Genomic DNA, 14,528 nt, shown 5'->3' on the forward strand with positions numbered 1-14,528 from the left:
AGGAGAATATCATGTATTTAATGAGGCACTACCAGAACTCAACGTGCATCATATAAAAGAAGTTAAAAGAGTTGTACAAACGGCATCATAGAGTGGTTCATTTTTTTTGCTAATATTTATTCAATGTAATTTTGACAATATTTCTTTATTTAGTTGATGTAAAATTGTGTGAGTAATTTTTTTAGTGAAGTAGCGTTGGGAGGATACAAAATCTAAATTTTTGAACAATAGTAGTTGTGAAGCATAATTATCATAGTACCCGATACGGAGGTTACATACGCTAGTAAACATTACATGGTACATGAGGTTTTCTGTTGCTACGCGAATGGACCATAGCTATAAAGAAATGATGACATTAAATATTGGTATGTACAGTATGCATAAAGACTGACCTAATAGTGTGCCGCTGGTAAGTCTAACATGTCTTAAGTAATGAAAATAGATCGAGTTATAATAGATGCTCTCTACTAAGTGCACATAGGATATTTGCTCTATTTCAGGGCGTCGGCCCCCCGCCTTAGCACGACGGACCCTCTCCCGCTTTATTTCCCTCTCTACTTTGAGCCACAGCGTACTCCTTCGCGGCGTTCCTGATGTGCTCCTCCTCATGCCGCTTCATTCATAGTTCCTCATGTCACTCATACTCGCGATGTTCGTAAGCTTCCCTCCACCATATCTCCATGTCCACCCACTGCTTTTGGTGCTCATTTTGCTTGATGTCGAGCCATTGCATGTAGTCGTAGATAGGTGGAGGAGACTTGACAAAAGAAGCAAGAGGAGAGATTAGTAAGAGAGTGCATGAAATCGTATGGAAAGACCCACATGAGTGATCTATGTCACTATACCGGTGAGTACTCGTATGGTTCCTATCGAGGCTTATCGTACTGGTAGTTGACACATATAAAGAAGCGTAAACCATAAGTGTAGGAGATATCTTGGGACTCGTGAAGCCTACAAGGGTCGTCACAGAAGTACATCGGCGGTTCGACACCCTGTGGGATGAAAATCCCCCAATATTTTGTGAGGAACCGTCCAAATAGTATTCTAATTAATCATCAGGAGGATCATTATTCATAATCACAACCTCGATGATTAACCAGAATACCATTCCGGTAGTCCCGACACGTGTTTTGTGCCCAGGATCGGAACACATGCCTTCCAACTCAAATATCACAACACAGTTTAATAGAGAGCAAGTAATTAAGCTGCATTACAATACTTAAACATGCAGCTGCTTCCACAATTTACAACAAAAGAGGAACAACAACAACTATGCAGCGGAAGAAAAACCTATACAACAAAAGAGTATGGAGCCGTATGCCCTTAGGCTCCATACCAAAAGCGCCGGAGTTCGGAGTAGAAGGTGCTACTCCTGCCCGTCACCCTGATCGGCAGGCACAAAGTAGCCGAACACAGCCTCTTCCTCGCCAACCTGCGAACCTGAAAGCAACTTAAGGGCAGCACCCCTTAGTACGAAGGTACTAGCAAGTCTTACACAGTATGAGTATATATATTCTCGACTCCAAGGATCATGCATTTGAAGCTGTAGCAAGGATTAAGACATGTTTAAGTTCATTAAGCGGTAAGCAACCTAGACTCTAGGTGTAAGCAACTGACTTAACCAACCACCGACTCAAACCCTGCCAACCAACTAATCAGAACAGATATATGAACAACAAGTGTATAAAAGCAAACCATTCCCACCAAACCACCAACCACATACCGACCAAACCACCCCAATCCAACCATGCCACAACCCACATCGAAACTCTACGACCAAAACATGGTCGCTCGGTGGAGATAAGCGATAGCGATGCTCATGACCGAGAGCGCGGCAGTTCAAACTGATTATACACCCTGCAGGGGGATACTCCTGGACCCACACGACACAGGGACCATACGGCTTGTGCCACCCGCTAAGATGCACACAAGGGGGTACCCGTGACAACCTTTCCCAACCAGGCCCAACCATGTGGATCAACCATAGCTCGGCACGGTGGTATTAGAACTACTCCCCGAGCAAACTAATACCGCTAAAAGCCCGAACTCAAACCGGACTCACACCGTTTATGACGAGGCCCACATGACCACGTCTGCGAAGGTAATCAGCTCGCCTACCATTATATCAGTATGTGGTGAGTAAGGTAAGTGCTAAAGCCGACTACACCGACGGTCGGTGCTTAACCGGTGCAAGCGGTCTACGGTGTCCGGGTTCCCTCCCCGAACTGCCTGAGGACTCCTCGTGAGCAGATGACACCCCTAACACCGCCCACACCTCGTCTCAACTCACCACTCACCAAACCGACTCATCATCAACACAACCACAAGTGTGAACAAGTAATAAGCCCTAGGCTCGCGACAACGGTGGACGCCGTCGTTGACTTCTACCGGAAAGCCTAAGTACCACTAAGCATAGCGAACTAAAATTAGACCGCGACGACACCACTAGGCTCCAATGGAATAACACATGACACGTGACCGAAATGGGAGAATGCATAGGCATAGGTTCTACCCAACTCGGTACCCGACACATGCAATGTATACATAAGCGTAGATAACATATTAGATTTTCAAGTAGACACGGTGCAATATGATAGATGCTTGCCTTGCTGCCCTGGATCAGAAAGGTGGGGCACCTCACGATCGCCCACGGCCTCCGGAATCGACGGATCGGCGTTCACTATAGAGAGCAAACATGCAATGTAATGAGCATGTATGAAATGCGACCATATAAGAAAAATATGCTCCACAATACATGACAATATTTTTCCCAGATCGCACTGTGCAAAACAAGAGTTTTTCCAGTAGTCTCACAACTTTCGAACATGGCATTGACTATTTGTGCTTTAACTAAGTTGAAATACATTTAATCAATAAATAAATTCTCAGAACGTATTTAATGAGTTTTAACATTTTTAACATGTAGTTCATGTTCCTACGAAGCCAACGCAACTGATCTCATGAAGTTTGGAGTTCGTACGTATTAACTATGAATTTTACAAGCTACCAGCTTCCAGAAAAGCCTGATAACTGCCCTGCGATGAACCGGGGTGATTCGGGTACTCGGGATGAACAGTACCCGGAGAGTACTCGGGATGAACCGTGCTCGGGTGCTCGGGGTGAACAGTACCGGGAGGGCTCGGGATGACCCGTGCTCGGGGTGAACAGTATCCGGAGTGCTCGGGTGCTCGGTGAACAGTACCCGGGGAGTGCTCGGGACGAATCGTGCTCGGGGTGCTCGGGGCGAACAGTATCCAAAGTGCTTGGGTGCTCGGGTGAACAGTACCCGAGAGTGCTCGAGATAAACAGTACTCGGGCGCTACAGTAAATCAGCCTCGTGCAGCTCCAGAACAGCAGCCATTACGAAGGGAAAAATTGGGCTAAACTAACCTCGAAGTCTCTCTAAATCAAAAGTAAAAATGCCTAGAAGGGTGTACAGGGTCTAGACTTTGCTCAACCGCCTAGCAACATGATTCCTAACTCAAATCCACATAAATCCTCATTTGTTCCCAGACTGAAGAACTTTAAGAACTTTGCAACCCTAGTTCCAGATTCAAGATCTATCCAACCAAAAAGAGCATACTTGCAATGGGAGCCTAGCAAACTCACCCAATGTCCTTTGCTGAGGTTGGTGACCGCCAGTTGAAGGAGGAAACGACGGAAAATGGCTTGGAGAAGAGAGGAAAAACTGCTGCTTCCTGGCTTCTCCCAAAGAACACCAAACAAGTTCAGAACCAGCTCGAATTCCTTCGGGGAAACTGAAAATGAATTGGATGGACGAGTAATCCTTGAGCTGGTGGTCACGTGAGTACCACATACGTACCTTGATCTTGCTCCCAGAGGTAGGGATCCAAAGGGGAAAAAGGGAGCCTAAGAGAGAGAGTGAGAGACAGCCAACTCCAACTTGCTTCCTCAAAAAGCCTTACCTGGTGGAGTGGGTGAGTAGTACGTATGGGCAAGTTTGAGGGGGAGAGAGAGTGTTGTTGCCCACCTATAGAGAGATATTTTCCATCCAAGTGGGCCCCATTTACCTAGAGGAAAAGTCCAGATTTGCTTCTAGCTCCTTTATTTCTCTTAGTTTCCTTCTCCCACCTCATTGATTCAAAGTGAGGTGCTCCAGTGACCCAAACTGGAACATGAAGCTGAAATTGCATGTTTTAGGATTAAAACACACAATTACGGATTTCAGGACGTGACATATTTCTTGGGCGGGCTTGGTAGATCTGAGGAAGACAATGCAGTTGAGAGAGCTGAGGAACGAGTGGTCTATCTATGGATGAGGGTGAGCTTATTTATAGTGGCTGGGGGTTATTGCATGGACTAAGTGCATGGGCTTAGATTGGGCTGGAGCATAAGATTCCCTGTGAAGGCTAGAAAAGTTGTGGCATTGATTCTTGGTAGAGATTCTCTGTGAAAACTGTTGCTTAGTGTGGTCATTTTATTCTGCAATAGTTCAAGAAGGAGTAATTGTTGTCTCTGCATGGAAGGTAGGGAATCCCATGAAAGCATTGAGCTTAGAAAAAACGTATTGGTAGAATATAAATCCCGGCCATTTCATTGATGAAAGTAAAGTGAGGTGTCCAGCGCGCCCTGTCCGTCTGTAGTTGGTCGAATGCAGCAACAAACTGAGGGTACAAAGAGCATGTCGTCGCTGTCGCCCACCTCGGTTGCATGAAAAAGAAAACTGTCAGGAACATAAGCATCATGAAACAATAATACTGAAAGTAATGTGTTGACTTGTATTACTTACGTCACGCTTGCACCAGAGGGAACCCATCACAGGGCCGTCCACAGCGTCGTGCAGGCCAAACTCATCGAGGAAGTAGAAATACTCGTCATATGAGCTCAGGTGTGGGCGCCCTATGTCGCAACGCTCGCACGACCATAGGATTAGGAGCAAAGGACAACCTGTGATCGACCCAGAGTCACTCCTGCTGCTGCAGGCCTCGCACAACATCCGGTACGTGTGCGCTAGGACCGCGGAGCCCCAACTGAACTGAGGAACCTTCTCTAGGGGGTGTCCGCAATCTATTGCATGAAAAAGATGAACCGCCTATCGACCAGAGTGTGCTGGTGAAGAGTACCCACCCGAACAACCAGAGTAAGTACACCTCTAGGTGCCATCGCACCTTCTAGTCCTCTGACTCTGGTGTTAGGCGGTCCACCCAAAACTTCTAGACCCAGGACTTTGATAGATCGTGGGCCATGTCGAAGGCCACCTCATCAGGCTGCTCACCCTCAGGGATGATTCCATGGAACCTAGCGAGGAGCTCGTCCCTCCACTCGGCATGCATGTCTAGCCCAAACACAGCAGTCCCCACCACAAGCAATCTAAGTAGCATGAAGATGTCCTACAGCGTGACAGTCATCTCACCTATGGGCAGGTGATAAGTGTGCGTCTCTGGCCTCTAGTGGTCGACCAATGCTGTCAGCAGTGCCTTGTCAAGGGGAAACCATGGGGGCCTAGTCCCTAGTCGGGTTGAGTAGACGAGCCAAAGGAAGGAGACCCGATGCCCTCAACCTACGAAAAATAAAGAATGTGAGTAAAATATTGAATGATTTACAACAACAAACATATAATGCACAGAGTTATTACCTCGAGATTCAACGCTGGTTAAGCCTCCAGATGGTGTCTGGAGTACATAAGAGCAAGCACAGGTACAGGTCCATGCCATCCAAGTGTGTCCGATGCATTGCATCAATTACAGGGTCGATGAGCTCCATACCAACAAGCAAAAAATATCTAGAGTTACTGGACAACCTGAGTATGTGATGTTATGTATTATTATTTGTATTTTATTTCTCTTGTGTTCAACACATACTCACGTTGCTCGAATATTACATAATACAAGAATGTGCCAACATTACAATGCTTCAACACATAGATAGACGAATATTACAAACATAGAGCACAATCCAATTAGTAATACAACATGGAAACAGTCACGCCATGCTTCCAATAATAGTCTTGATTGAAGGATTTTTCTTCTTCTTCGGTTGGTGTACCGGGACACGCTTAACCTTCTCGCCTGACGCTAGAGTGTCTACTAGATACTGCTTGCACTGCCCCCTAGCATGCGGACCTTCGCATACCATGCACTCCTTGCGCGGATGTGCTCCTTCATCATTGTCCATATCGTTCCAGATACACCGAGTCTTGCGTCGCCCCTTTGTGTCGACCTTGCTGTGTAAATATGGAATAAAAAACAGATGATTTTCAGGTGGCTTCGTGAAGTCCTTGACCGCCCACCACCCAAGCAACTCATGGCACCAAGTACTTTGTACAACTTCCTTGCGGTAGTATAGTGACACAAAATACTCTGACTCTATGCTGCCCTTCGCGCAGTAAGCTAGCACATGAGAGCAAGGCAAATGCAACAACGATAGCTTGTTGTGAGTGCACTTGCACTTGTTGTCCTCTAGCCACGACCTGCATTCCATTGTAATTTTCTGCCTTCTGATACACATTCTTCCCTTGTCACGCAACATCATCTCGAAGGCGTGCTGACGGTTACCAACAATATTAACTTTGTGTGGCTGGCCCTTCCTGCTCTTCTCTTCCATGTAAGAAGTTGTCTTCCCCGTATCAACCCTTTGTGGGTTGGTCATATATAGCGTGACCTTACTGTAATGCTCCCGGAGATACCGCTGCGTTCCACAAGTAACTCCCTCCACAATTTTCACTAACGGCAGTGACCTATTCCCCTTCATTACCCAATTATAAACCTCAGTGAGGTTAGTTGTCCTAATTCCATAACGTGAACCATCAGTATCCGCAATGAGTGCCCATTTCTCCAGTGGTTCATGTCAAATCCAGTCAGAGAAACACTTAACTCTCCTTCCATCCTTCGTTCTCCTTGTCACGCTCTGCGGCTCAAGTGGTAAAGGCTCCAGGCCCTCGGGCTTCTCCTCCCTTGGTACAACTAGCTTCTTCAAAACTTCATCCATGTGCTTCCAGTTAGTTTATCTAGCTCTTCCCACAGTGCATCAAACTTCCTCCTTTGGTTCTGTTTGCACAGCTTCTTAAAAAGATCCATCGGCCTCTTGCTCCTGAATTATTTGCAGCAGTTTGCTTTGAGATGTTGTATGCACTAACGGCTATGCAAATCTGGTCACGGCTAGTCACGGCAATACCTTGCCTGCACCACTCTGCAATGTGTTGATAGTGTTCAACAAGCCTACATGATGATCATGGAGTACACACACGTTAGGCCTGTTAACAACAATACCTCTGTTAACCCACTACAAGAACCACAACCAACTATCCGTATATTCGTGTTCGGCAAATGTAAAAGCCAAAGGCACAACCTGGTTCTCACCATCTACCCCCATAGTTGTGAGTATCTACCCCTTGTATTTGCCAATGAAGAATGCCTGTCCACGCACATTACTGACCGGCAATGTCGGAATGACTCGATCATACAACTAAACGACCAGAACGTCCGCCGAAGGACTCGATCTCCACCCTGATTGACAAAATCATGAATAGCAATGAAAGTGTATGGGTTAAACTTTCTGCCTAACTATACAATTTTTTCTAACTACTACAAATTTCCGAACTAGATCTACTCTATTCTAAATTTCCTATCCTAACTTTTCTAATTCTTCTACTCTATTCTTGATTTTTCCTACTATATTCTAACGATTGTATACTAGTTTTCCCTACTCTATTCTGACTACTCCTAATTTTTTTCTAATTTTCTAAGTATTCTTAATTTTTCTAACTACATCTACTTTCAAAATACTCCTAAATTTCTAACTAATTCTAACTATTTCAAAAAAAAGAAAAGAAAAAACCTTTACCAGCCACCGCTGCTCCCCACTGCTCATTGCCCGAAGCTGCGCGCCGACCAACGCTACTCTCATCGGTCGCCGCTGCCCGCTGGTCGCCTCTGCCCTCCGCCACCCAACCGAGCGCCTCCCCGCACCGCACGTAACCCCACGCCGCCCACTCGTCGGCCGCTGCCCACGATGTGTACGGTTGCGCGTGGGAGAGGAATTGGTGGCCGTAGATTATATAAAAGCATGTCAGCACGCGGAATGCCGATAGGCCTAATGTGGCACCTGTCGACATTCCTCGTGCCGACAGGTCATGTCGCGTCACATGTCGGTACGCGGAATGCTGACAGGCCGGTACGCTGCATGAACATCCTACGTGGACACCCCTTTAGCTGTGCCCACAACCTGTCAGCATTCTGCATGCCGACAGGCCCCCGGGCCCAGTGCCATGTAGGCTGTTGGCATATGGAATACCGACAGGTACCTTGTCAGTATTCCGCGTGCCGACAGGTACCTATTTTGTAATTTTTTGAATTTAACTATTATTTTGGAATTTTCCAAAAAATAATATTATTAAAAAAATTTGCTGCTAAAGGGACTGCTGGTAATTCATTTCCCAGGGGACCTATTAAAGTGGCCTTGGTTGCACCAAAGGTTAAGATTATAGCGCTACCTATGTAATACTTGGGATGGTTTGGCTTAAGGCTAATAAAGGTAGGATAGATTGTGCTGAAAGAACCGTGACTGTGACCAGAGGCCTTAGTATTGTCGTATGGATCAAAATGGATAGACCCTTCTGTTGGTGGAAGAAAATATCTTCTACAAATAAGGTGCGGCGAAAGCCTCTTCTTGAGAGGAGATTCAAACTTAGAGGAGAAGTAGAGAGGCAGGATAACACCAAATATATTGATCGTATAAATGATTGGTCGCCTGGTTGGATGGCCATGGCCTAGTATTTGTAGTGCCGTCTGAGGTCTGTCATACAAGTTGTTATTATGCAACAAGGACATAGGACCGGCCAAATTACATAGCTTGGGCCTAGATAGAATGTTTTTAACCCTGCCTAGAAGATATTATCTACCATGTCGGTGCAGGGACATCAAGTGGTTGTAAACTTGATCGGTCACCGAATGCAGCGCCAACCTTATCTTGTGTGTCAGACTAGCAGCCGAGGTAACCGGCATTTAATGCTGGCCAGTTCGTAGAAGGAAAAAGATGATCGGCAGACTCCCAATAGCAGCCCCTCATGAGGACAGTCGCGGAGCGGCCGGCCCTGTGGTCTTTAGAGCAGGGGCCTCCAGTGGTCCTGTCTCCAAAGCCGGAGGGCCTATGGTCCTTCATCTTTGTTTGACTTGTTCTCTGGGTCCATTCCGACGATGGAGCTAGATGTCTGACTAGATCTGCTAGAGAGGGCATTTAATGCAACCTATGGTTAGTGGGATAGTCACGTCCTGCCAGGCGGTAGTGGGACACATGGCGCCTTGTCGTTGGACGGTTGTGGGGAGTGGTTTGCTCCCCTATGATCAAAGGTGAAGGGGTGGGGCATGCGCATAACCCTAGAGGCAACAACTCCTCCCTTAGCTTTATAAAGAGAGGGTCCAGGCCAAGTGGCGGCCTTAGCCTGCACCTCTGCTCCCGGCTATTCTTTCTTTTAGCATGCACACAGTACTGGCCATTGCACTCCCATCTTCCAGCACCATCCAAAGCTTCTCGCTGCCTCATAGGGACCTCCATGGGCAGTTCCAGTGCTCATGGCGAAGCCGACATGTCGTCAATGGGTGGGGCCATTGATGTGCGCGAGGCGGTGGGCACTCAGATGGCGCTAATTTCTCTACCACTGCTTGGACCGCCGCCGGGCGTGGATCTCCACGCGCTACCCAGAATCATTCTCAGGAGACCATCATGCTAGGGGAGTTTGTCGTCACTAAGACCGAACTTGACAGGATGATCGTGGAGGAAAAGATCCACTGCTTAGGCCCACACAACGAAGTGGTGCTGAAGCCTTTGGGCCACGATACCATGGTGTTTGAGGCTTTCTTTGACGCTGGCCTTGGCTTTCCAGTCATGCCTCTCCTTGAAGAGGTGCTTCACTACTTCTACATGGAGCTCTCGCAGCTGTCGGCCAACGCCATTGCCCGCTTAGCCATCTTCGAGTGGGCCATGCGGGTAGAGGGATGTGAAGGGAGAACAAACCTTTTTGCCCTTATCCATGAAGTGAGTTGCCAGCCGAAGATACAGGCAGAGGACGGGGTGAAAAGGGCCCTAAGCTTCAGCACTATGAATTTACAGCTGCGGCTGGAGTACAACGATGCATTTCCGGTGAAGGCTATCAACAATCAGTGGTACATCGGATGGCCGGAGCGGTGGTTTTACAATAACGTTGGCTTTGGATCCCCCCTTTGTTCTACGAATAGGGACATTGAGTACATTTGGATCCTGGTGGTGGATATCTCCAACGCACAGTTTGCTTCAAGGCTAGCGCTTCTTTAGAAGGTGGCTTGGAGGATGAGTATGCATGACCTTGCAGAGGAGTACACGATGTTGCGCGTTCAGCCCCTTCAGACGAACTGAAATCACATCTTCGAATAAGGTGGGGATGATGAGATGAACTTGTACTCCAGGCCCACCATCAGTTCTGGTGAGTCCTCTTTGTTATCTAGTTTAGAATCCAAATATGTGAAACACCCATTTTTCTTTTAGAGAGTTGCCTGTCAGTGGAGTGAGCGACTGAAATTGTGGAGGAGTTCCTGGGCCTGCCAACTGTTGTGGAATGGGACCGGCGTACAGAGTTGATCATGAGCTGGTAGCGGTACAACCACATATGCCTCTACCTCGGGGTGGCGGCTCCGGCATGGTCAGATCCGGTGGAGCTCAAGGTCGTCTGGAAGCGAGGGTGCGGGGTTTCTGGCGCCTCGGCCTTCGTAATCCCTTTGAAGCCAGTCTGGGCTCGGGCATCGGAGGGAACAAAGTTGCAGAGGCAGGCCGAGAGCATCAGAACCATAGGTGGCAGGATCGAGGTCAAAGCCCAGCCCAGAGGGGGTGACCATGTAAAGGGCCCAGCTCCTTCGAGCCCCCTAGCCAAGGTCAAACCAACGTGGTAGGTGGTGCAGCCTCCCTGGACTATCGTGCAACGTGAGGGTTCGCCAACATCTCCAATGATGAGGACGTTACAGGCCCTTCAGCCGAGGAGATAGGGGGTATTGGTAAGGAAAATCTCACCCTATAGGTTTTCATCCTCTCATGGTGATTCATAAGGAATCTTGACACCCGTGCCATTCCGGTGTTGTTTGGAGGCATGGAGATGGATGCGCCCTCTGTAACCCTGGCTCCTGAGGTCACGGAACCTCTACGGGAAATGATGACCCCCCCAGAGTGGCCTTGATAGCCATTCCGGATGTGGCGACATTGCCACCATGGGACATTGCATCAGTTCTAAACCTGGTTATGGCGACTGGTGCTAGGGGAGCTGGACCCTCCATGAGGATAGCCTTGGCACCTACTGAGGGTAGCCTTGTCTTCGAGGCCCTAACCCCGGAAGATTTCATGCTTCGCCTAGAGGTATGTGGCTCCGATGCCCAACCATTGGCATCCTTGGTAGGTGCAGATGAGTTCCACCGCATCAGACATAACCATGAGCCAGTAGAGCCCCTCGCGTAGTGCTTTGCCAACCAGGGTGCGGGGTGCCAAATGATTGTTGCAGAGTTCTTCATGAATTTCCTAGAGGAGGTCGGCTCCTCCTGCTTGGTGATGCAACAGGGGAGGGGGTCAGAGACCCCTGCTTTATAAAGGTCCCCATCAACCAGGAGGTAGCCCCCGGCATGGTGTTCAATGCGACGGAGCGTGATTGGGTCTTCCGTCTCCTTCGTTCCGCTTATGAAGGAAAAGAGGGGGGCCCTCTAGTCCGGAGGTCCAATCGGGAGGACTGTGGCGGCCGTCATGTCTGGGGTACCGACCACTGGCCAGTGGAGGACCTTAAAGAAGGCTCCCCTGTCATGTCTCTATTCCCAGTAGCAGCTTTCGCCAGGGCGTCTGCCTGTTCGTTGTCTGTCCGCGGTATGCTTCGTATAGATATGCCGCGGAACGGCCTTTCGGCCTTTCGGCCTTTCGGATGGATTCAAGGTATCTCGCCAGGTTCGGATGTCGAACTTGGAAGCTCTTGTTGACGTGTCTGGTGATGACCTAGGAGTCGGTCTTGATGACGAGTCTGGTGGCTCCTAAGGCCCGAGCCTTCCGGAGGCCCAAGAGGACGATTTCGTATTCTGCGATATTGTTGGTTGTCTTGAATTCTAAGTAGGCAACAAACTCGGCCTACTAGTGAGTAGGGGAGATGAGGACTGCACCGGCCTCCTCACTGGTAGAGCCATATGCTCCATCAGTGTATATTGTCCATACATCTTGAGGGGTTGTGGGGGGGTCCGATGGGTGCTGGGGTCCATTCGGCAATGAAGTTGGCCAAGACCTGTGACTTGATGGCCGTATGGGCTACAAACTTTACCAAGAAGGGGGCTAGCTCCACAGCCCACTTGCCGATGCGTTCGATAACCTTCCGATTGTGAAACATGTCATGGGCAAGAAAGTAGTGTCAGAGCTTGCGTGAGGCCATTAGGAGGGCATATACGATGTTTTCCAGCTTGGTGTAGCGCGTCTTGGCCCCAACCAGGGCCTCTGATACGTAGTGTACGACCCTTTGTGTAGAACGGCCTTCACACTCCTCATCCCGAATTAGTGCAGTGCTTATAGTGGGGGTAGTGGTGGATAAGCACAGGAGGAGCCCTTCACCAGGAAGGGATATTGGGAGCATCTTGAGGTCGGAAAGGTGGGTCTTGAGGGCCTCGAAGGCGGCCTGGCACTCTGGAGTCCATCTGAAAGGTTCGGAGCCCCTCAATATTTTGAAAAATGGAACAATATGCTCAGCAGATTTGGCGAGGAAACAACTAAGGGCTACGAGACGATTGGCCAGGCGCTAACCCCATTCGCACTGGTGGGGGTGACATTTTCGTAATGGCATGGATCTTACCGGGGTTAGACTCAATGCCCCTCTGGGAGACGAGATATCCTAGCAACCTACTGACCTTGGCACCGAACATGCACTTCTTAGGATTAAGCCACACACCTACAGCCCGGAGGCTGTCAAATGTTTCCTGAAGGTCAGTAACATGGTCGGCTTCAAGTTTGCTCTTCACAACAATGTCGTCGACGTAGGCTTCGATGTCGTGGCCCAATTGTTGCTCCAGGATTTTGTGTACCAAATGGGAGAAGGTGGCTTCGGCATTTCGGAGGCCAAAGGGCATCCGAATGTAGCAGTATACCCCAAAAGGGGTGATGAAGCTAGTCTTGCTCTCATCCTCTATAGCCATCCACACCTGATGGTACTCAGAGTACGTGTCTAGGAAGCTCAGCAACTCACAGACAGCGGTGGAGTCCACCATCTGGTCGATACGAGGGAGGGGGTACGGATCTCAAGGGTAGACTTTGTTGAGTGATGTGAAGTCGATGCACATGCGTCACTTTTCCATTGTGTTTCCTGACCAGGATTGGATTGGAGAGCCACTCAGAGTATATGACCTCCCGAATGACACCAGCGTCTAGCAGCTTCCTTGCTGAGGCAAAGTTTGGACTGAATTGGACAAGTCCCAGGAAGTTTACATACACTAGATAGTTCAGTGATCAGCAAAGTGTACACACTGGAGCATTTTCCAGAAGGATGGAAAACTAAGCTAAAACTATATTGCACTCACCGGAAGGTCAGGTGCTCAGAAGAAGTGTACACAGGAGCATTTAATAGAAGCTGTGCAACTTCAGAAAAATTGAGTTGACTACACCGGATAGTCCGGTGATGAAAATACAGTGCACACTGGAGTGTTTTTCATAACTTAGAGAAGATGAAGCTATACACACCGGAAGGTCCGGTGATCAAAAGATCAATACACCGAATAGTTGAACAGTGAAGAAGTTGGCTCGGTTATGCTCTAGTATACACACCAGATAGTCTGATGATGGAGATGAAGTATACACCGTACAATTCGGTGATCAGAAAAAGTTCGAGTGGAGTTCCAACGGCTAGTATCCACTGATATACATACTGTATGGTCTGGTGATTATACTATTGTTGTCACTGAATCATTCGGTGTTCACAGTAAAGTTGAGCCGTTGGAGCAACGGCTAGTCTATAGGGTTGAGGCTATAAATACCGCTCCACTTATTCATTTGAAGTTGCTGGAGTCCAGAGAAGCCCATATACAACTGAGAAGATATACAACTGAGAAGACATCCAATCCATCAAAGTTCTTAAAAGTGTTCATCTGAGGCGATTAAGCACATCATTAGAGGGTGATTAGTCCTTATAGGCCTAGAGAGAAGTGTCGCTAAGTGATGCAACCTAGAGAGTGGATCAAGGAGTGGTCCAACCGTGTACCGAGAGGTACTCCAGTGCCTTGGAGTATTGGTGACTCGCTGGTAACTTGTTGAACCTCTGACTTGGTGTGGAGCGACGACAAGAAGATTGTGCGGGGATGTGGAGGCCCTTGTCTTTGTGACTAAAGCTCCAAACTAAAAGGGTGCATAAGTGACTGGAAGAAAGGTTAGTGGTGAGACATCACCTTGGTGGCTTGGTGGCTCATCGTGCTTGAGGTCTTGTCTTGTTGACTCAGTAGCTCAAGAGCTGTGACCAGAATAGACTTAGCGACTGAGAGCATATCCTTTGTGGAGCTCCAACATGAACTAGGGGTGACTTGTGTGCCATTGATACC

The sequence above is a fragment of the Phragmites australis genome, chromosome 19 (assembly GCF_958298935.1).
Source record: "Phragmites australis chromosome 19, lpPhrAust1.1, whole genome shotgun sequence".
NCBI lineage: Eukaryota > Viridiplantae > Streptophyta > Magnoliopsida > Poales > Poaceae > Phragmites > Phragmites australis.